General features: G+C 37.1%; 1 long non-coding RNA gene and 1 other non-coding gene across 2 annotated transcripts; one reads left to right on the top strand and one right to left on the bottom strand.

The window, feature by feature from the left end:
• Window positions 1-12,771: 12,771 nt before the first annotated feature.
• On the bottom strand, window positions 12,772-12,876 carry LOC142165118 (small nucleolar RNA R71). Its single transcript, XR_012696092.1, has one exon. It is a non-coding gene; the product is annotated as a small nucleolar RNA R71 (small nucleolar RNA).
• Window positions 12,877-17,479: 4,603 nt separating this feature from the next.
• LOC107802877 (uncharacterized) lies at window positions 17,480-21,741 on the top strand. The gene is made up of 3 exons (XR_001651907.2): window positions 17,480-17,647; window positions 19,257-19,372; window positions 21,151-21,741. It is a non-coding gene; the product is annotated as an uncharacterized LOC107802877 (long non-coding RNA).
• Window positions 21,742-23,248: the final 1,507 nt, after the last annotated feature.

The following is a 23,248-nucleotide window of genomic DNA, read 5'->3' as shown; positions in this document are numbered from 1 at the left end:
AGAGAGTGATTTTGCCCAATTGACTTTCTCAAGACCAATAGGGTAGGCAAATTTGCTCAAGCAACTGGGGTTCAAGTCGGGTATTACTCTCTCGAGGTTTAACCCTTTAATTGAGACTATCAATTCTCTTGAGTCCATCCCAATTCCTTGTTGATCAATTTTGGAGACTTAGGCTCTCTTTCTCAAGAAGAACCCAAGTCAACTTAGCACAAACTAGTGTTTGCAACCACTAATTCAGAGATTAAACCATGAAATTGACCAAATAACAAACACTCATAGTCAATCTAACCTTAAATCACAACACCCATCAATTACCCACACTAAGGTTGAGCCACAACCCTAGCTAATGGGTCTAGCTACTCATGCTTGAAGAGAAAAACAGAGAAATAGATGAAGATAAAGACATATTAATTAACTGGTAAGGTAAATACAAAGATTCAATGATAAAAACTAAGTAAAAATACCCAAAATGGCTAAGAAAAGTCTTCTCACGAGCGCATCTAACGTCTGATAATATCTAATGCCCTAAAAAAGGAAAAAGGTTCTATTTATACTAAGCTGGAAAAACTGGACAAAATTGCCCCTGCGGGGTTAGTGCGGACTGCACAAAATGGTATGCGACCACACTAGGCTCTTGAACTTGCAATTTTGACTCTCTGAACCTAGGCTCTGCGGACCGCACAAAATGGACTGCCGCCGCGGAGGCTTCTAGCGCGGTCCGCACAAACTCGACCGCGGACCCACATGCTTGAATCTCTGAACTTGGCATCTCTCTGAACCTTGTCTCTGTGGACCGCATAGAATGGGAGTGCGTCCGTAGAGGTCCACCACAGACCGAACAAAGTGTAGTGCGGACACATTGCTTCGAAGCCTGAAATGCTGAGTCTCTGAACCTCTCTAGTGCGGGCCGCACTAGGCCTATTTTTCCTGAGTTTGTCTTGTCTTTGGTACTTGTGCAAGTTTCACTCCTTTTGAGCTGATCTTTGACATCTTGTCCCTTTGTTGATCAAACCTGTAATCAAGCACAACTTATGAGCCTTTTGGGACTATTTTGTATGAATTTATAATCAAAGCGCAAGCAAGAAGGAGCATAAAATGTGTCAAAATCCCTAGTTATCAATATCATATGTCAGTCTCTGTTACCATTTATCGATACATCACATCATTATTTTTGGGCTGATTTTTATGACATTGTGATCCCAAGAGACTGGAGAGATTGATGACTGAGTGAGGCGGATGTCCTGATTGTGAGGATATTGTTGGGATCGGGCTGCACGCCGCAACAAGTATTATTGATTTATCTATAGGATTGGGCTACATGCCGCAGCATGTTTTATTGATTATGTCATGATTAGGTTATTATAGCACTTGGGCTGAAGGAGCCCTTATGTAGTCCGTACATACCCCAGTGAGCGCGGGTACCTACTGAGTGCGAGTGCCGAGTGATTGGGAGGATTGAGTAACTTTGAGGACTGAGTGACTGTGATGTTTGAGTGATTGGGAGGACTGAGTGCATTGATACACCGAGAGTATGCATATGGTTTTATCACTGTATTGTATTACAGTTAACATGCATACATAGGCATAATGATGTACCTTTCGCATGCCACTTGATAATGGAATACCTTACCTGTTGTTGGAAGTTTTGGGAAAAATCACAGTTTTCAAACTTACTCCTATTTTTGGTGTTTTCGATGAAAAACTTGGGATTTACTATTATGCCTATTTTTCGTAACTACGAATGAGCTGAGCATCATATCTCTGAGTTACTTGATGTACCATTTTTATTATATTGTTACGAACTGTTACTGGTTATTGGAGTTAGACTCTGACCCTTGTCCCAGCTCGTTACTACTTTTAACCTAAAGTTAGGTTTGTTACTTATTGAGTACATAGGGTCGGTTGTACTCATACTATATTTCTGCACCTTGTGTACAGATTTGGATGCTGACGTTGCTGTGTATGATGGGAGCTAGCATTGAAGACGTACCTGCATTCCAGTTATAGCTGCCTCTTGTTCATGGTAGCTCTAGACTTATGAAAAATCTGTTTATGTATAATTCAGACAGATGATGTATTTATTTTACACTAACTTTGTAAACTCTAAATCTTAGAAGCTCATGATTTGTACTACCAGTCCTTGGTAAATTCTTATATAAAAGCAATTGTAATATCATTTAGGCGAAATGGCCTCGTGGCCACTTAAACTTGTACCCATTTGTAAAACTGATACATAAACTTGCAGTTTTCCCATTTGAACACTCCAACTTGACAGAACGAGTACTAATAAACCACTTTGACCATTGACTATGCTTATGTGGTAGTGACATAGGTGATGTGGACAAAATGCGTATCAATCACACAGAAAATGCGCGTGAATGCAATAATCTAATTAAAGAAAATACTATAATCAATAGGAAAAAGATTAAAAAGAAAAGAAAAAAACGACCCCTAGCCTGTCAGTACTCATTTCTGCTCTCTTTCTTCTCTTCAACTTAAGTAAGGAGAGAGAACATCAGAAAGTTTAATTCCGTCCAAAATTATATATGAAGATTGTGTATTTTTACATATATCTTACAATTTTGGAGTTTTAGAAAAGATGGGGTTATGATTGGTTGCCGGCGAAGTGGAGGTGGCAGCCATTTAAGTTTTATGACGGTCAAAAGTACTCACTACTCTAAACCACTGGTGGTCTGAAGAAAACCCTATCATCGAATCTTTTTGTCAAAACAGTAGCAAAAAAGGGGCAGATATTTGCAATGGTATTCAGTGGCCTCCATTGTTTCAAAATGATGGATTCCTATTGAATTTCTGAAATTCCAAAATTCAATTTTTTCCTGGTCTAATCATGACCATAGTGGAGTTGTGAAATTGATTCAGAATAAGAGAGAAAGAACAGTAAGGAAAAAGAGAAAGGAGAAGAAAGAATAAGAATAAGGTAAGAAAGGGAGGTGGGTGAACGGAGAAGAAGAACGTGTCAAGTCTTTTTCCTCCTTTTCTTTTTTCTATTTTTAATTTGTGACTTCTTTTTTGTTGATTTAATATTTGAAAATGGGACCCACAAATAACACATGTCAAGTAATAAATAATCTAACATATGACGTGTTGTACATGTCAGCTCAGTTGATATACACGCTCTACTGGATGTATTTATTAGTACTCATTCTGTCAAGTTGGAGTGTTCAAATGGGAAAACGGTAAATTTATGTATCGGCTTTACAAACGGGTACAAGTTTAAGTGGCCACGAGGTCATTTCGCCTATCATTTATTCTCTTAATCAATCTCATTAAATTGGATAGTTGTTAACTAGCTTACCTAGCGGGTTGGCTTAGGTGTCATCACGACTAGTTGAATTTTAGGTCATGACAATTATAGTACATCGAATTAGAAATGTGTCAGTGATAAATTTGAAAAAAAATTAAATACATTCTTGATTTTGTGAAATATCTATTATTTTGGATCAAATTTGTTTTTGAGCAAATAGGAAATAGATATATTAATAACTAAGGAACATCTAGTACATAGTCGACATGACTTGCATCTCGGAGGATGTATTTGTTTCCTAAGCTTGCTAGCCTATTACAAGCTTCATTACATAGAAGTTTTTTTGTGACCGGTAGATTCAAGTTTGTCTCTTTCAACAAAATCTATTACATCAAAAGGTGGTACGACAAGAACTTTTTTAGTGAACTTCACTGCTTTACTTCTTCCTACCAATCCCTGAGCTTGGTTGTCCCTTTCTAGGACCCTTTTTGCTAGCTGGTGGGCAATCCTATTCCCCTGCCTGAAAGTGTGTTCGAGAGTAACCCTCTGATGGTGCACTAAGGACCTGCAATCATTAACAGTTTTGTTAAATAATTTATTACCATTTTGTATTGCTCTGAGCAGTCTGTCTCAATTTCAAGGGGGAAGAGATTCCATTCCTTTGTTGTTCTTAGTCCCACTCGTAGTACTTTTAATTCAGCTGCTAGGGAGCCATTTGCATGTTCTAGTTTTGCAAAACCAACCACCCAGCTACCTGTTGCATTTCTAAGAACACCGCCTAAACCATAATTTTTGTTATAGCTATGAAAACTGGCATCCATATTCAGTTTGTACCACCCCCAAGGGGGTTTGAACCAGTTGATTTTTATAAGGGATTTGGGAGGATTAATAGAGGATTTTTCCGTGAAAAGTTTAAACTCCACTGTTTTTTGCATGATTTGGGAACCTCTTATTTGGTTTGTAATGTTGTTGATATTATTCATGTTTCTATTAATCCAGATATTCCAGATGATGAAGGGAAAGAAGTTATTCCAGTTTATAGGAATGTTGAAGTCCCTTATTTGGAGAAGTTAGTGCTTCCCACTTCTGTTGATAGGGTGGGTCCCTTGCAGGTCGCTCCAGAGATTACTAACAGCTCTACAGTCAAGGAAAATATGTTCAATTGACTCTTCAATAGGGTTTTTACATATGGGACAATTAGAATCAATGTTTAGTCCAATCTGTGAAAGGTACTTCCTGCCAAGGATTCGACTGTGAAGGCATTGCCATAGGAAAAATCTGATTTTATTGGGGCACTCCAAATGGCAGATCCATTCAAAGTCAGAGTTAGAGTTCTTCGGAGATTCTAGCAGTGTATAACAAGAAACGGTGGTAAAGACTCCTTTAGTGGTGAGGGACCAAATAGGTAAGTCAATGGGAAGGCTTTTTTGGCGGATTTTTGTTTTGGAGGCGGTAGTTAACAAATCAGGAGAGGGAGAAAAGGTTAAATAGTTTAGGTTCCAATTGGTACCATCAAAGATATCTCTAATTTTAGTGGTAAAATCTTTGGCTGAAGGAGGGTCTGTAACTAGGTTCCTTAAGTTACCAATATTTGGTATCTTATTGGCCTCCCATAGATTAAGATTAGAATGGATGTGAGGGAACCATGTGATGCCTTTGGAGCAGATGTCCCATCCTCTGCAAATGCTTTTCCAAAGGAAGGATGATCTATTCGTAGAGGAGCTATTGCAATAGTACGAGATGATAAGCTTTGCCCAAGGAATTAGAGCATTTGTAAGGAGTCTCCGGCTTAAGCTAGCCAGAGTACAAAGGTTTTTATTGAGAGCATTATGGATCCCCAATCCACCATATTTTTAGGGTTGGCATATAGTGGTCCAGTTTACCAAGTGAAGTTTCCTTTTTTCTACCGCACTACCCTAAATGAAGTCCCTTTGGACTTTATCAATCTCTTTAAGGGGTTTTCTAGGGAGTAGGGTATATTGCATGTAATGGTTTGGGATGGAATTAAGGCATGATGATGCAACGGTTGTTCTTCCTGCAAAACTAAAGAACCTCATTTTCCAGGATGCAAGTTTGGTTCTCATCTTGTCTATAAGGAATTGGTAATCCCTAGGTTTTGGGCTGTGGTGGAGGATATGGGAAACCAAGGTATGTGCCAAAGTTGTTACTCTTATTAATACCTAGAGAAGTGGTTATGTTAGTTATAATTGAGTGGTTATAATTTTTTGAAAACAGAATCTTCGATTTAGTAATGTTGATGCTTTGACCAGATAGGGAGCAAAATTGGTCAAGCCCATTTTTTATGGCCTGACAAGATTTAGCATTAGATCTAGCCATCAGAGAAAGGTCGTCAGCAAATAATAAGTGGGAGATTTTTGGACATTTATAACCTAGGAAAATGGGGTCCCAATTTTTGATGTCCACTTGGTATTCTATATATTTGGTAAGCATTTCTAGGCAGAGGATAAAGATGTAGGGGGAGATGGGGTCGCCTTGTCTAATACCTCTACTTGGTTGAAAATAGTTTGTAACAACTCCATTGACTAAGATTGCTATTTTACTGGTAGAGATGCAATTTAGCATTAGTTTAGAGAATTTTGGAGGGAAATTAAAGAAATCTAAGGTGTGACGAATGAAAGACCATTCAAGACGATCAAAAGCTTTTTCCAAGTCAATTTTCAGAATCATATGGCCTTGCTTACCTTTCAGATTATTGAACTTAGAAATCATTTCCTGGATGATGATAGCATTGTCATAGGCTCTTCTGTTTTTCATAAAGCTAGCCTGATATGGACTGATGAGTTGATCAAGGAAAGGTTTGATACGATTGGCTAGAATCTTGGTAATTATTTTATAGATAGTGTTTCATAAGCCAATAGGTCTGAAGTTTTTGATATTATTAGCATTATAGAATTTAGGAATGAGGCATAGAAAAGTTTTGTTAATTTCTGGAGGTATTTTTTGGTTGTTAAAGATGTTATGGCAGAGCTTCTTGACAGATTCCCCTATACGGAACCAATATTTTTGGAAGACGGGGTGCAGACCATATGGTCCGGGAGACTTGAATGGTTTGAAAGAGAAGACTGCACTTTTAATCTCATTATCCAAGAGGGGGTAACTAGATGATCTAGGTTAATTTTTTTACATCTGGATTGAGTATTTAGGGGGTTAGTCCAAGAAGAGTGAGTATGAGAAGAGGTAAATACAGAGGTAAAGTAGTTTTGGACATGGGACAGAATAAGACTATGATTATTTATCCAGTTACCAGCATTATCTTTGAAGAAAGTAATTTTGTTTCTTCTTTTTCTATTGGTGGTAGAGATATGGAAGAATTTAGTATTGGTGTCACCATCATTAAGCCATATTATCCTGGATCTAAGTTTCCAGTAGTCTTCTTCTATCTTTAGAATATCATTAAACTCATGTTGAAGATCTAATTCTAATTTTTTTAGGAAAGAGCTGGTAGCGTAGCTGTTAGAAGATTGGATGCCTTGGAGTCTAGCTAAGAGTTTTCTCTTACTTCCCATGATATTGCCAAAAGTGTTGTCCTTCCAAGGTTTAACATTATCTATAAAGTTAGAGCTAGCCTTAAAGTAGTCACTATTATTCCAGGAGTTTATAACAACATATTGAAACTATGGATGTTTACACCAAAAGGTTTCTAACCTAAAAGGGACCTTATGAGGAGTTCTATTTCTAGGAATTAATTCAACTAGGATAGGATTGTGATCAGAGTGGGTTCTAGGTAGATGGATAATAGAGCTTTTAGGAAAAAGTTCAATCCATTCTTCATTTCTAAAAACCTTATCAAGTCTTTCTAAAATAAGACTCTTATTGTTATGTCTATTATCGGTCCAGGTGTATTTGCTTCCCTTGAATCCTAGATCAACTAGGTTACAATTATTAATTTTAGACCAAATATATTTAGCTCTACTATCTTTGATTGGTTTGCCTCCAAATTTCTCACTAGCGGTTAAAATGTCATTAAAATCACCACCTACTAGCCAAGGTCCTTTATAAGTATTACTAATATTTTCGAGGTTATCCCACATCATATTTCTATAATGAATATTGGTACTAGCATAAATCGAAGTAAAGATCCAAGGTTTACGTAAAGGATGTACCTTTATGGTTGCATGGATCTCCTGACCTCTTCTAACATCATTTTGGATGTTGATTATATCATCCCTCCACATCATAACCATACCACCTGACTGCCCCTCCGATGGAACTTCTATCATCTCAGTGAAACCAAATTCATTAAGCATGGTTGTTCATCCTTGTTTCCAACAAAGTAACCAAGCTCGGCCTATGAGTATCTAGAATCTCCCTAAAGTTCCTCCTAAAGTTGTCATTGTTTCCTCCCCGTATATTCCATATTATGAAATTATTGGATTGATTCATGGTTGAGTTAGAGTCAGTGTTGTTCATCTCCCCATTCTCCCTTATCCCCCCGCTTGGACAGGGTTCCTCCTCATTGATGGAACTAGGATCATTACTTTGTTTCCCACAGTTGGGTCGTATGGAGGGCGAATATCCATTGAGCACTTGTATAGGGCTAACGGGCAGTTGAGAACATACCTCTTCTCGTGCCTCTCCGTGAAGAAAAAGATTTTTATTTTGTCTAGGTTTGAGAGTTCTAGGGTTGGCCCTAAGTGAAGATTTAGGGGGACATCATCCTCATCCATCTCTGTCTCCACTGGCCCTGGCATGAGGTCTTCTTGTTGTTGTGGTGGGGGTACTGATGGTGGAGGGGGGTACCATCCCTTGGTTCCCTAGATTGACATCCCAAGGGAGAAAGGTGGGGTTTAGGTGGGTGTACATCTTCGTTGGAAAGAATGGGAGGTCTAGTGGTGCATTTAGAGGGTGCATGGTGTTGAATTAAGGATACATATTCCATTGTTCTCTCATTGTTTGGGCCATTTGAGGGTTCAATGATGGAGCAATGGGATGAATGACATTGTTGAGCCATACTTGGTTGAGATAATTATTCATTGCCAATCCCATTCCCTTCGTGATAAGTTGAGCTAGATATTGAGTATTGTGCAAGATCACAATGGCTTCTTGGCCGTTGATCGGCATTGTGAACGAGAGTGCATGGCCCATGAGCCCTAACTCCATCCAACTCGTGGGTTGATAATCTTGTGCTTTGGGAGGTTGATCGTAAATAATTTGGGGTTGTTCGTGGGGATGGAGGGGGGAATGTTTTTCATTTGGAGAGAGTGTCGTTGTCTCAGGATTTGGATTAGTCGAGTTCTTCTCCTTAGGGTTGAAGGAACTCTTGGCATTTTGGTTAAAATAATTTGAATTTATTGCACTGGAAGTTGTCGTGGGATTTTGAGTAGGAGGAGAGGTTAGCCGATTGGATGGGGAGGTGATGATTGCTTCTTTTTTGTCTATGGCTTTTGATTGCCCTAGGTCATGTTTTATAGAACACTTAAAGGTTTTGTTTGGATTACCAGTGGGAATGTCCATTTGGCTACTTTCTTCTATGGTCTTTGCCATTTGGCCAACATGCATGGAGGGGGAGATCTTGTCATATCTTAAGGAGGGATTTTGGGTAGATTCTTTAGATAATGAAAGATTTTGGAGAGATTTCGATTTAAGGAGGGGGTTTGGGGCAGTAGGGGTAGGATTAGTGGTAGGGGTAGATTCGTCCATACTAGAGTCATTTTGCATGGAATTGGTTTTCACTAAGGAGTTGACAATATAAGATGCCACGGTGGAGTCTTGCATGCAAGTATATTGTGTGTCAAGATCCAATTCATTATTTAATTGATTAAAACTATTTTTACTAATAAAATTGACATTATCCATAGTGGTTTGTGTCAAAACCATTTGTCTCTCTTCTAAAAGGTGATTTTTCATGTGAGAGGTAGTTTGATCAATAGTCGATTCTGGATGGGTAATGACAGGAGGAATTTGATTATTAGAAGGATTATTTTTTGTTTTATATTAGAGTGTTTGAGTAAACAAGAACTTACCTATTTTTGCATTGAATAAATTAACCGGAATACCTCGACCTTGGTTGCCTTTTGCATGGATGGTGGGCATTTGGTTTAGAGTTTTTTGCCTTGATTCTTCTTCTTATTGGAGGAGACAGTTTTCCATTCAGAGTCACATACATCTTGTGTAGCTACTTGTTGATGTTCTTGTCCTGCATGGTGAGGATCCAAGCTTTGCATTTTGATGTAGGTGCATTGTCTTAGTGTGTGACCAAAACAACCACAATTTTTGCAAAGAAAATCCTCCCCTTCATAGACTATATCCTGTTTGTGGTCTACAATAAATAGGAAGGATTGAACTGGAATTTCCAAAGGGATTTCGACACAAATCCTCTTAGGGTTGTTGAGGTGCATGTGTCAATTTTCAGTAGGCGTCCTATTGCATTACCGATTTTTGCTAGAATTTTACCATCGTAGAATACAGTTGGTAATTGGGGCAGCCTTACCCAAACTGCTGAGGTAGTTAGTTTTTCATTTCTAGCCACAAAATTTGGTTTCCATTTGGAGATAGATAGGAAATGACCATTGATGAACCATGGCCCTAGGTGAATAGCTTTATCCATGTTTTCTTTCTTTGTGAATTTGATAATGTAATAGTCCTCACCAAGATCAATTAAAGAGAAGTCCTTCGTTGGTTTCCATAGATCTTGGATCTTCCTCTTTAGGTAATGGTGTAGCATGCGTTTCCCTACTAACTTGATTATTCCATGGCTCATAGATACATTGTCTATCTTCCAATGAAAGAGAGATTTGTATAGCTTCACCTAGAGTTGTCCCTGGATCATGCACTACTTTTGTGTCTTCCACTGCCTTTGTTGGTTCAAGCATATCATCATGATCTATGGAAGGAGTGAAAATTGTTATGTTAGATTTCAATAGTTTATCCTTAAAGGATATTGGTCTTTCTAGATTGTTTGGTAAGGGAGGGTGGTGGATTAAAAAGGCTAAAACATCAATTATTTTGGACAGAATAGAATATTACTGAAAGACTTGTTATAGTAAATTACCTACTAGTCAACTCAATATCTTGACTGTCAACTCTTCGTTCCATTCATTCTGTATAAGCCTCTCACTACTTTGTGCCGCTTTCATTTAAGGCCTAATTGAATAAAACTAAAAAAGGAGTGGAGCATAACATTGTAAATAAATCTCTTAAGGCCTCTTGCACTTGTCTTTTTCCCAATCCTAAAATCGAAAAAAATGACAAGGATTGATCCTACGTAAAAGTGGATGCAAAAGCTATGTCAGTGAGGGGGTTGTGGATCGTGTACTGTCAATCAGTTTGTAATTAAAGCAAAAGGTAGTTGTTGAGTTTGGTCAACTATGGTAAATACTTATTCATATCAGAGCAAAGATGGAGGGAGAGTATTAGTTATGTATTCGAACGAACTCAACAACTTTTTTTTCTTAAACTTTATATATGAGTTAAAAAATTCATAAAATATGTGTAACATTTGCGAACCCAATAACTAAGACGCACTATGATTTCAGTGAAAAACTCAGAATCCATAAACTTCAAATTCCAGATCCGCCTCTGACATTGAGTATTAACACAAAATGATAGAAATTTATCATGATTAAGTGAATTAATAAGGTGAAAAAACATATTAATAATCATAGTAAATAAAAATAAATTTATTTACAAACACGTTGATGTTTAGCTTAAAGTATATATATTTCTATGTATATCGCCTCTTATTTTACTTTTGTTTCGTGAATTTGGGATGTTAAATGTTATGATTTTTATTAATTTGAAGTGGTTTTACTTGTAAGAATGATTCGGGAGCAATTGGGGGCGAAACGCGCAAGATTTGAGCTAAAACGTACAAAATCGGGAAAATGCGCATTTGGGCGCCAAAGGCAGCACCTGGCACCACCTGTGGCACTGGAGACAGTACTGACAATTTGGGCACACGCGGGCTGGGCGACATTGACAAGGTTTTCATCGTATTTTGCCCGGGACACGGTTTATTCGGCCCTAGACCTATCCAACACGTATAAAAGAAAGACTAAGCCTATTTTTGAAGGGAGAGATGCAATTAGGAGGAAAAATACACACAAGAAACATCGGGGAGCAACAACATCTCAGATTTCTTCATCTTTTCTGGTATTTCCAATTATTCAAAACTTATGAAATTCTTTGATTACATCGTGAGTGGCTAAACTACCATTGTTCTGGGGTTGTGATTTAGCCATGAATATTGTTGTTTGATATTAGCTTGACCTTAATTATAATTCACCAATATATGGTTGTTTCTTTAATTCTATGTTTAATTGCTTAATTGTCTGGCTAGCAATTAGGTTCTATTTACTATCTATGCTATGCTTGGGAAAGCCGTGTTTAGATTAGAGAAAAATTGAAGAGAGCACGATCTTAACCCTTAGGGGGAGCGGATTTGTGGTTAGGATAGGAATATACCTAGTCACCGTGCTTAATTAAACATCGTGATCTTAATGTATTCTTAATAGATTGATTTCATAGGAATATAGGCGTTAATCTATTGAGAATAGGTGAGTAGTACTCCGAAGAAAGCTATGAGAGCATTTATCGATTAATTAGAAACCATGAGTGAATTATATGAAAGGGAGAGTTAATTAGAACACAATACGAATGGTGAATCGATCACAACCCTGGAATACTTGTCTCTACTGAATACACAACAATCAACTCGTCACTTGATAATTTAGTTATTATTTAGAATCGTAGTATAATATAATCATATTATTGGACCTTGATTTTAACTGGATTGAATAACAATTTTAGTTATTCAGTAAGTGGTTTATACAAGTCTCTGTGGGTTCGAAACTCAACTTATCATTATATTACTTGTCGACCACATATACTTGCGTGTGTGTTTTGGGAGCAATAAGTTTTTGGCGCCGTTGCCGGGGACCTGAATATAAACTACTTTCTAGTTTTTGCTTTAATTGTTTATTTCGTCTAGTCTAATGTTACTCGGTTATTGCTCTAATCTCAGAAACTTTGATTGAATGCGTAGGGTCAAAAGCCAAGACAGACTCAACGGCTTTGACCCCGAACCTGATAAAATATTTTACAGGAAGTTAAGGGAAGCAAGGGATGCAAACAATATTCAAGCACTCATTCAATTTCCTGTGAACATGGCAGAGGAGCAAGATATGGCTGTTCAGGAGGTAGCAATACCCAGTATTGCTAATGTTACCTTTAACATAGTGAAGCCCAGAATCACTGGGCACTTTGAGTTGAAACAGAGCATGATCCAGCTACTTCATGCAAACGGGCAGTTTATAGGTCTTCCACATGAGGATCCACAGCAACATATTCTGAACTTCTTGGAGATTAGTGATACTTATATCACTAACGGGGTCACTCCAGATTATGTGAGGCTCACACTTTTTCCATTCTCTCTGTTGGGAGAAGCTAAGCGATGGCTAAAGGCAGAACCAACTAATTCCATTACATCATGGAATGATTTGGCAAGAAAATTTTTGGCAAGGTTCTTCCCTTCAGGCAAAACTGCAAAGATCAGAAGTGAGATAGTTGCCTTCAAACAGAAAGCAGGAGAATCTTTATACTCAGCTTGGGAAAGGTTCAAGGGGCTACTCAGAGACTGTCCCCATCACAATCAAACGAATGAAGTGTTAGTTCACACTTTCATAGAAGGGCTCCATCCCCAAACAAAAACTGCAGTCGATGTGGCAGTTGGAGGTCAAGTATTGGAGAAAAGCTTTGATGAAATTTATGCATTATTGAACAAATTCTCCAAGAGCAATCCAGATTGGCAAGGAGAGAAGGGTAGAAGCATGGTACAAAAATCACCAGGGGTTCTTGAATTAGATGTTGTCTCAGCATTGTCAGCACAGGTCTCTACGCTGACCAACCAAGTCAATCAAATGACCATGATCATTAACAAGCAACAAGCCCAGCCAGTGCAACAAGTTCAAATATTTTGTTAAGTATGTGGAGGGGGTCACATGAGCAATATATGCCCAGCAAATCCAGAGTTTATATATTTTGTGGGTAAAGCAAATCGAGGCCAAACTAATCAGTATGGGGACACTTACAACCCCAACTGGAGGAATCATCCAAACTTCTCCTGGGGTGGAAATCAAAGCAATCAAAATCAATACCGGCCTCAAGCACCTCAACCACAATACAGACCACATCAGGCTGAACAACAAGCTAGCCTTGAGGAGATGATGAAGAAATTGATGGCCGACCAGCAAGCCCTCACTCAGAAATTAATAGCAGATCAACAAACTTTCCATCAGAAATTAATAGCAGATCAATAAACTTTCAATCAAAAAATAATGGCTTATCAGCAGGTTCAAGCTACAACACTGAGAAATTTGGAGCACCACTTGGGCCAACTTGCCAGTGCCCAAAATACCAGACCAGTAGGGGCTCTTCCTAGTGACACTGAGCCCCATCCTAAAGCTCAAGTCAATGCGGTTACCTTGAGAAATGGAAGAGCATTAGAAGAAGTTCCAAAGAAAAAGAAGAATACAGCTCATCCTGAAGGAGAATTAGTTCCCAAGCCAGTTGAGGGTAATAAGAAAGATGATAAAGGACCCGAGATAGTAATTGAGACTAGGCCACCACCTCTGCTTTCATAAAGACTGCAGAAGCACAAAGATGATGCTAAGTACAAGAAATTCCTAGATATTTTTAGCCAAGTGAGTGTGAATTTGCCTTTGGTGGAAATTTTGCAGGAAGTGCCAAAGTATGCAAAGTATCTCAGAGATATTATGACAAACAAACGAAGACATGAAGAGTTCGAAACATTTGCACTTACTGAAGAGTGCATTGCCAGAGTTCAGAGTAAACTTCCTCCTAAGTTGAAGGACCCTGGGAGTTTCACAATTCCTTTATCTCTTGGAAAATAAGAAGTTGGTAGAGCGCTGTGTGATTTAGGGGCTAGTATAAATTTGATGCCATCCTATTTGTTCAAGCAACTCAGATTGGGGGTGCTTAGACCTACTACAATCACTTTACAGTTAGCAGATAGGTCACTAGTCATGCCAGAAGGAATTATTGTGGATGTGTTAGTTCGAGTGGGAAAGTTTATTCTTCCTGCTGATTTTATTGTTCTTGATTACGAGGCAGATGAGGAAGTGTCCATTATTTTGGGGCGACCATTCTTAGCTACCGGTGGAGCAATTATTGATGTGAGGGAAGGGAAGTTAAAAATTAGAGTTGACGATGAAGAGGTCACATTTAATGTGTACAAGACACTTAAGCTCCCTAAGCATTATGAGGACTTGTGCATGATTACTGTGGTCGAATTGAAGGGAATAGAGTAGAGTCAGTATGTGAATTATAGTGATCCAGATGGGACAACTAAGTTAGAGGAGGTGGTGTTTCTAGCTGAGCGTGTAACGATGATTGAGAAAAGAGCCAGAGATGAAAGAGGAAACCTTCCGAGAGCGTGCAAAATTTATTTATTGATTATTTTTTTAGTGTCAAGTTTTATGTTGTTTTTATTTTGCAGAGTAGGAGAAGTCTGAGTACCCAAAGTTGAAGCTGAGGAGCATGTTTGAGCTTAAGTGTGGGGTCGTCCCAACTCTTAATATTGAGGATCATGTCCGAGCTAGGCCCGAGAGGGTCTCAGGGAGTGTTTCTCACCCTTTTTTTGGGATCATACATCGAGGACTATGCATAATATAAGTATGGGGTAGGAAAACTACTTTCTGAAATGTAATTGTATAAAAAACAATATTAGTTAAGAAACGAAAAAAAGAAAAAAAATAGAAAAAACTCGGATTTTTTCCAACGAGGGATCTATTGGATAATTTCTTGAGGGATAAAGTCCGATTAAAAATACCAAAAAGATTTTTTGTGTTTAGGATAGTTAGGTAGTATCTCTTGGTTTTTCTTTGGGTGTCGGTTCTTTTCTAAGGGTGTAGCTCTAATCGGGTACTTTATTTATTTTTTAGGAGTAGTTTAGGAAGAAACCGAGTCACTCTGAAATACTCATTGACATGGTTGATGCTGGCACATTAGGCTATGACATACATTCTGTTTTCCCGTATATTTGGTTTGAATTGTGAAGGCTAAGTAAAGGAAATTGCCTATTTTGTGACATTTTTTTCAGTTGTTTGACTCGTATGCCACATAGTGCAATATTGCTTAAATTTTTCAATTATGTGTGCTTGCTTGACTTGAGAGTTGAACAGAACCGTCTTAATTGAGTCATGTGCAACGTGTGTGTGAGGATTTGTGATTTTCTGTGCTATCCTGTGTAGTCTAGAACTCGTCCCGTGTGTTAATTGAATCGAAATTGTAAGTTGTGCTAATCTAGGAGATGACATAGGTATTTTCTTGTTTGATCATAGATGTGCTTGTCACATAAGAAAATAAAATTTTCCGTAGCTAGCCCATTTGAGCCTATAAACCTTTTCTTTGGCAACCACATCACAAGCCATACCCCTATTTTGTTCTTAATTTGATATTTATTGAACCTTTACCTCCTAAGACACTTAGTCGCTAAAAGAAGTAAGGTTAGAGATTGGGGAGTAGCTTTTGAGTGGAACCATGGAAGGGCCCGTTGGTGCACTAAAGTTGAAATCAAAGGTTACTAGCCGATGAACTTTAATGTATGGAGTGTGTGAAGAAAGAAAAAAACAAAGAGAAAAGGAAAAAAAATGAAAGAAAAGAAAAATGATAATGAAAGTATGTAGAAAAATAAACACCTCCAATTCTTATTGATTTGTGATAGTGAAAATATAGAAGTGCTTCATTGAAAAGAGGGCTGTTATGTATATGGCAAGTGATTTGGTTGAGAAGAATATGTGCTTGAATCGTAAATGGAGTGTATTAAAGTGCTTAGGAGGGTTAGCCACTATTTCTAAATGTATCATACTCGTCCCTTAGCCTACATTACAACCTTAAAGTCCTAATTGATCCTAAATTTGGCTAGTCTAAATTAGTAGAGATATACACTACGGGCAAGCTTATGGTACGGCCACGGGATGCATATGAATTCTTTGTAAGAGTGAGTGAATTTTGTTCAATTGTGTGATGTCCTTAATCCATATTCAAAAGCATATTTGAATGTGTGGACCAATTTATATTCACTCTTTTGTTTGTTGGTGAGGGCACATGATCTCATGAATGATTGGTAATGTTGTAAACTTTCTTGTTGGGTAAGTGCATGAATTGAGGGTGCTTAGTGGTTGCAAGTCGACTTTTGAGGTTAGGTGGTGACGAATAGGTTGTTGGAATTTCTTGAATTGAAATATTATACATGGGTATTCTTAAATGGGAAGAATGTGAAATTTTGTGTGTTCATGCTTGTGTGCCGGTATTGTACGTAGTCAAGGGTATAGTGTGTGGTTAAAAGTTAAGGTGATCCTCTATGATTGAGACTTGTACGTAGTTGAGGATTTATTAGATAGTCCCATTGCTCGAGGACGGGCAAGAGTCTAAGTATGGGCTGTTGATGTTTAGCTTAAAGTATATATATTTCTATGTATATCACCTCATATTTTACTTTTGTTTCGTGAATTTGAGATGTTAAATGCTATGATTTATATTAATTTGAAGTGTTTTTACTTGTAGGAATTATTTGAGAGCAATTGGGGGCGAAACGCACAAGATTTGAGCTAAAACGAACAAAACCGGGAAAATGCGCCTGTGGCGCTAGAGACAGTACTGACAATTTGGCCAGCGCCCTGGTGGGCGCCTGGCGCCGGACTGGGCGCCGCTGACGTGGTTTTCATCCTATTTTGCCCGGGACATAGTTTATTTGACCCTAGACCTATCCAACACATATAAAAGAAAGACTAAGCCTATTTTTGAAGGGAGAGACATACTTAGGTGGAAAAATACACACAAGAAACATCGGGGAGCAAGAGCATCTTAGATTTCTTCATCTTTTCTAGTATTTTCAATTATTCAAAACTTATGAAATTATTTGATTACATAAATAAGTGGCTAAAACTACTAGAATACTGCAAAATTCCCACGGATATTTCCCACCAAAATATATCAATGGTAATTCCCACAAAAAATTTGACAAAATCGGTGGAAAAGTGGGGACACGAAAATTTTACCAAAGTTTCAATAGTTTTCACAGATTCTTGGTGGGAACTGTTTAGCGCCTAAAACCGGGAAATTTGTTTCCCACTTATTTCAGTGGAAAAATAATTAGAAATAAAATAAAAAAAGAAGTTCCCAGTACGCATTCTCTGGGAAAGTAAATATTAGTATATCTTTTATTTTTTGATAAGAAGGATTTTCCACATTCTAATTAGGTCACAGCCGCTTCTCTCATTCAGAAAATTCTTTGTTCTCTTCTCTCAATTCTCTTCTCTCAATTCTCTTCTCTGTAAACTTAAACAGTAATTTCACCCAGCAAACTTGCGATTTCGGGAATCCCTTCACTCCGACGAGTAGGTAAGTTAATCTCTCTTTCTCTTTCTTTTACTTTTAAACCTGTGTCCCCTCAATCTATTCCAAACAAATTGGGTCTTGAGAGAGTAGAGATTACTACTATTTGTCCGTAAGTTAAGGAAATAGGATAGCTTTCTCCGGCGTCACCAGTAATATAAGATACTGAATACATCAGTTGGGAATTTCAGTATGCTAAATTTGGCTGTACACGAAGCGGAATGCTCTTACGAAGCTCCAGCCAAAGCTCCAGCTAAATTATTGAATCCCGGTGTACCCATTTTAATTCTTTCCTATACACTATGCTCACCGCCCAATGGCACTGCCCATCCTTCATTTTTTTGAGATGGCCGTCTATTTGGGATCAAGTTTTGAAATTTGAGCTTTTTTGGCTTCTCTTTTTCTTCATTTATATGAAGTATGAACTAGGAACTTATCTTTAAAACAAAACTGAGCAAGTCCCAGCTTTTTTCTTTTAAAATCTTAGAGGTATGTGGTTGTATTTTCTTAATTTGTTTTGCTATTCTTGTGAATTTCTCTTCAACTGTGAAACTTACATTTCGTTTAGAAGTTTGGTGCATAAATAGTTTGCTAAATTGCTAAGTAGGGATAAGCAAATGATATTGTTGAATACTACACTTATTACCTTGTAGTTTGACTTATTAAAAATCTAAATCTGCAGAGTATGTCCCTATATTAATTCTTCACTTACAGCCCTTTATAATTAATGTAATTTCACTTTATTGATGATTTCCGGAGTTGTATGCCTTGTACAAAATAAAGTTGGATGCTTTATTTTTGGTTAGCTGTTGGATGCTAATTTTATATGCATTGAATTGAGATGTGGTGGTTGGGAATGAGTGTGGATTTAATTTAAAGTCCAAACTTAATTTAGTAATTTGTCTATCCTGCAAGTATAAGTCTACTAATTAGTTGCCCCACCAGCACTCATGTGGGTTGTTTGGAATAAGAGTAATAGGAGAGCTTTTGGTGGAGTAGAAAAGAACTTGCTTATATAAAAGGAGGTATTTCAATAAACAGAGTTAGCATTCTTCCTTTCTTGTCGTTTCTGTTTCAGTAAGTTTCCCTATTTTTCGTGCAGTATTAGGTTGTTTTTACTTTGTACCCATATACTGGAAATTATTTTTGTGTAGGCTAAATATTTGTACTAAGCATTTCATTGAAAACTTAAGCACTCTAGATTATAGAATAGGAATTTTGTTGATTTTCTTTGTGGCACAAGTTTTTGCGAGAAGTTTGTACTTTTGTTAAAATCTGGAATTTTTTACATGTGCTGTGACTTGTACTATGCTTTTGTGACTTGGAATTTTGTTCATTTATATGGTGCTTATGCTTTGAAGGACTTGGAATTTTGTTCATTAATGTGTTGATTTGACTTGGGTTAAACTTCTTGAGTATTGGAACTCTCCGGAATTTGAAAAAAAGAGTGCCCAGGGAAGGGCAGCCCGTTTGTCCGACAAGGGTGGCTCAGTGCACACAGGCGGTTCAATTAGTATGGCGGCTCATAGAAGAAGATTGATAATGTCTTTATTATATTTTTCTTGATTTGTAACTATTTTAGTTATCATATCTTAAGATATTATTTATTTTTCAGGGAAAGGCTAAAGGAAGACTAGTTACTCATGATGAGGTATTTGAGGAAACCCACATGAAGAAGTTGAAGGATGGAAAATCAAGACTAGGGTCGAACCGCGCACTGAGACAACCCATGTAAGATTAATGAGCTTTATTTTAAACTAGATTATTTGTTGGTACCTTATTAATGAGCTTTTCAAAATGCAAAGAGCTCCAAAAACTGTGAAAGTCTCATTAGTTTTAAGTCTAAGGTTGTGGTGAATGCTGAGAGCTGTAGGGAGTTTTAATGGTTGGTTTTGCCCTTCTCTGTCTTTCTCCACTGCCAATGATAACTCTAATGAAACATTTTTCCAATTACTGAACCACCCTTTTGGTGAAGTTACATAATGACCTTGCTACTTTCCTGTTCTTGTTACTCTCTCCGTTTGTATCAGAATATTGTTGAGCAATACTAAACTTATATGCATCAGAATATTGCAATTGAAATGGAAAACAGAGCTTCTATGCACTGTGAGTTAAATCTCTCGAATGCTCTTTGGTAAGTCAGCCTTAACACTACTATATTTATACTTGACCCGATTGAAACATTCTGAGTCTGACTGTTATGTGCTATGAAATTGTATGTAAAAACATCCATTTACTTTTTATTTTATTATTCTAGACAGTGAAGAGTTAAAGGAATCCCTGTGTATGCTCCTTATTCTCTTTAATGTGGCCCTTTTTGCGAGCGTGCATTGTGGAATTTGTGGATATTAGAAGATCTCCATCTTTATAAAAGTGCCACCAACCGCAACCAAAGAACAATCTCTTTTTTTGTATGAAGTTCTAGGAATATAGCTGCGAAGGTATTTTAGAGTTAATTTTATTGCTAAAGATGTACTTTTGATACTTTAGCCAATTTTTCTCTGTTCTGGATTGATTGATAATGCTGCTTCTTTGATATGGGTGTGCCTAGTTTCTGGCCAGAATTTCTCTGTTTCCCTTTTGTTTCACATAAACAATCAGTACAATACTTGTTTCTGGCTGCTAGTTAAGTCTGGAAAGAATAGAACTAAAGCGCAAAGCTCTCTGAAGGTGTGGAATCTCATTTCTAATTTATAAAGCAGGTCTCTTGTTTCAGATGAAGTAGCATGATCTTATATAATGTGTGTTTCTCTGGAAAATATTTTATTGCTGCTTAAATCTACTGGATCATCTCTTTTACGTCATTTTATGTTACAGAAAAATAATTTCAACATCTAATACAAGCTTTACTTGCATTATTTTTTATCTATCTAGCCTATAAGCCTATAGAAAGTTGTACAAGCTTATTTTTTTTTTCCAGCATGCACATTATTGATGCTGAAGATCTTTAGCAATAAAATTGATTAAGTTGGCTGGAAATGTAAACTCATTGAACAATGGGGATGTGTTTGGTGCGAAAATGATTCCAAAGGCAAGAGAAGCTAAATTGGGTTATACAAATACTGAGTTTGAGAACAGACTTATATATGAGATTTACAAGTCAATGGTTCCTTCTATGGAATTGTATCCAAATCTATAGCGAGACTTCGTTTTTAATTTCATTTTTTCTTCTTCCAATGATCATCCTCTAGTTTAAAGATTGCAAGGGGTTTGGTTATATATATATATATATATATATATATATATATATATATATATATATATATATATATATATATATATGCATTCATTTTTTCGTATATTTTGTAACAAAAGCTTGTCTGTGCAGCCGGCCATAGCTTGAATATTCTTTGTGTTTAATTGTTGAATTATGATATGATCAAAAGGTTGATTTTCTTTTTTTTGTTTTTTATGTATCAAGTTATCCTGAAAGTTAATTCTTTTTAAATGTAAAAGCTGTTTCATGTGCATACATAGCTGCAATTTTATAATAATTGTAATTTTTATAGGATACTTTCAAACGAAGCTTGGAGAAGTTCATTCAAAGTCAACCGATTGATGATCAAGGTAGGCCAATCCAACCATCCCAAGAGGAGATCATGGACATGCGGATTAAGGCAGTTGGTGGTGTGATCAAGGATTGTCTGGTTTTTATTCTTTCTCACATTGCTCGGTTGATCTGGATGAGTTTGAGGAATTGAATAGGAAGGTAGCGAAGATTACTGAGTTGTATCTTCAAGAAAGGGAAGATGGAAAGCGGAGGGAGGAAGAAGATAGGCGAAGAGAGGAAGGGGAAAGGCGAAGGGAGGAAGAAATGAGGCAAAAGGACGATGCATTAAGACTTGTCACTAGTGATGTTAAAAGTCTCAAGTCTCAGATAAACTCCGTCTTAGCATTTGGTGCATTTCATGTGCCTCGTTCTCCAGCATTTAATGATAATTAAGGACTAGGAGTAGTTTCTTTTATTAGCTTGTCTTGGATGGTACTTGGATGTTGGATTTTTTGAGTTTTTGTTCTACTTTTGGATTAGTTGGATTAATTATGAAATGGATTGATTAGTTGTAGTTTATGAAATAAATTGGATTGCATGTTGAATTTGATATTTGAATATTTAATTGTATTTAGTCTTGTATTATTGGTTGTACTTTTTGTTTGGCGTGGTGTAGTTCTAAAAATAAATTTGGCCATGAAAATATTTTTCAGATTTCCCATGGATTTCCACCGACTCCGTGAGAATTTTGTGCATTTTTTTCCAGATGTTATGAATATTTCTTGCTTCCATGGGTAAAATAAAAAAAAATATCTAAATAATTTGTAATATTTCCCACGGATTCGGTGGGAAACTTAAGAAAATTAAATTATTTTATTTTCTTACGTTTCCCACGAACGTCGTGGGAAATTACACTGGGTGACCCCACCAAACCCTCAGTGGAAAACTCCCTGGGAATTACCCACGAATGTCGTGGGAAATTATTTTTCCGCTAGCCATTTCCCCACCGAGAGTCTCCCCTAGGAATATTGAAATTTCACACAGATTTTTCACCGATTCGTCTGTGGGAAAAGTGTGTATTTCTAGTAGTGAAACACCCATTGTTTTGGGGTTGTGATTTAGCCATGAATATTGTTGTTTGATATTAGCTTGACCTTAATTATAATTCACCAATATATGGTTGTTTCTTCAATTCTGTGTTTAATTGTTTAATTGTCTGGCCAGCAGTTTGGTTCTATTTACTATTTATGCTATGCTTGGGAAAGCCATGTTTAGATAAGAGAAGAATTGAAGAGAGCGCGATCTTAACCCTTAGGGGAGCGGATTTGTGGTTAGGATAGGAATATACCTAGTCACCGTGCTTAATTAAACATCGTGATCTTAATGCGTTCTTAATAGATTGATTTCATAGGAATATAAGCATTAATCTATTGAGAATAGGTGAGTAGTACTTCGGGAGAAGGCTATGAGAGTATTTATCGATTAACTAGCAATCATAAGTGAATTATATGAAAGAGAGAGTTAATTAGAACACAATACGAATGGTGAATCGATCACAACCCTGGAATACTTGTCTCTACTGAATACACAACAATCAACTCGTCACTTGATAATTTAGTTATTATTTAGAATCGTAGTATAATATAATCATATTATTGGACTTTGATTTTAGCTGGATTGAATAACAATTTTAGTGATTGAGTGAGTGGTTGTCACACCTCCTTTTTGCGCTCCCGCCCCGAAGGGTTAAATGCGCGAGGGTGTTTTTCCAATTTAAGTGACAATATTCGAAATGAGATTATTTATTTAATTCAGAGTCGCCACTTGGGAAAGGTTCGGCTTTTGGTGTCCCAAGTCACCGGTTTATCTTGAATCCCAAATCGAGGAAATTTTCGACTTTCCAAATGAAGTCTGCGAACCAGAAATTCTAAGTAAGGAATTCTGTTGACCCGAGGGAAGGTGTTAGGCACCCCCGAGTCCCGTGGTTCTAGCACGGTCACTTAAATTGTTATAATGGCCAAATATCTGATTTTAAATACATGTTATAACTTGTGTGCTTTTATTAGATTTAAACCGCTTTTATTATTATTTATTTTTATGGAATTGCAACGTTGTGA

The sequence above is a fragment of the Nicotiana tabacum genome, chromosome 1, assembly GCF_000715075.1.
Source record: "Nicotiana tabacum cultivar K326 chromosome 1, ASM71507v2, whole genome shotgun sequence".
Taxonomy (NCBI): domain Eukaryota; kingdom Viridiplantae; phylum Streptophyta; class Magnoliopsida; order Solanales; family Solanaceae; genus Nicotiana; species Nicotiana tabacum.
This window is presented reverse-complemented; position numbering and strand designations above follow the sequence as displayed.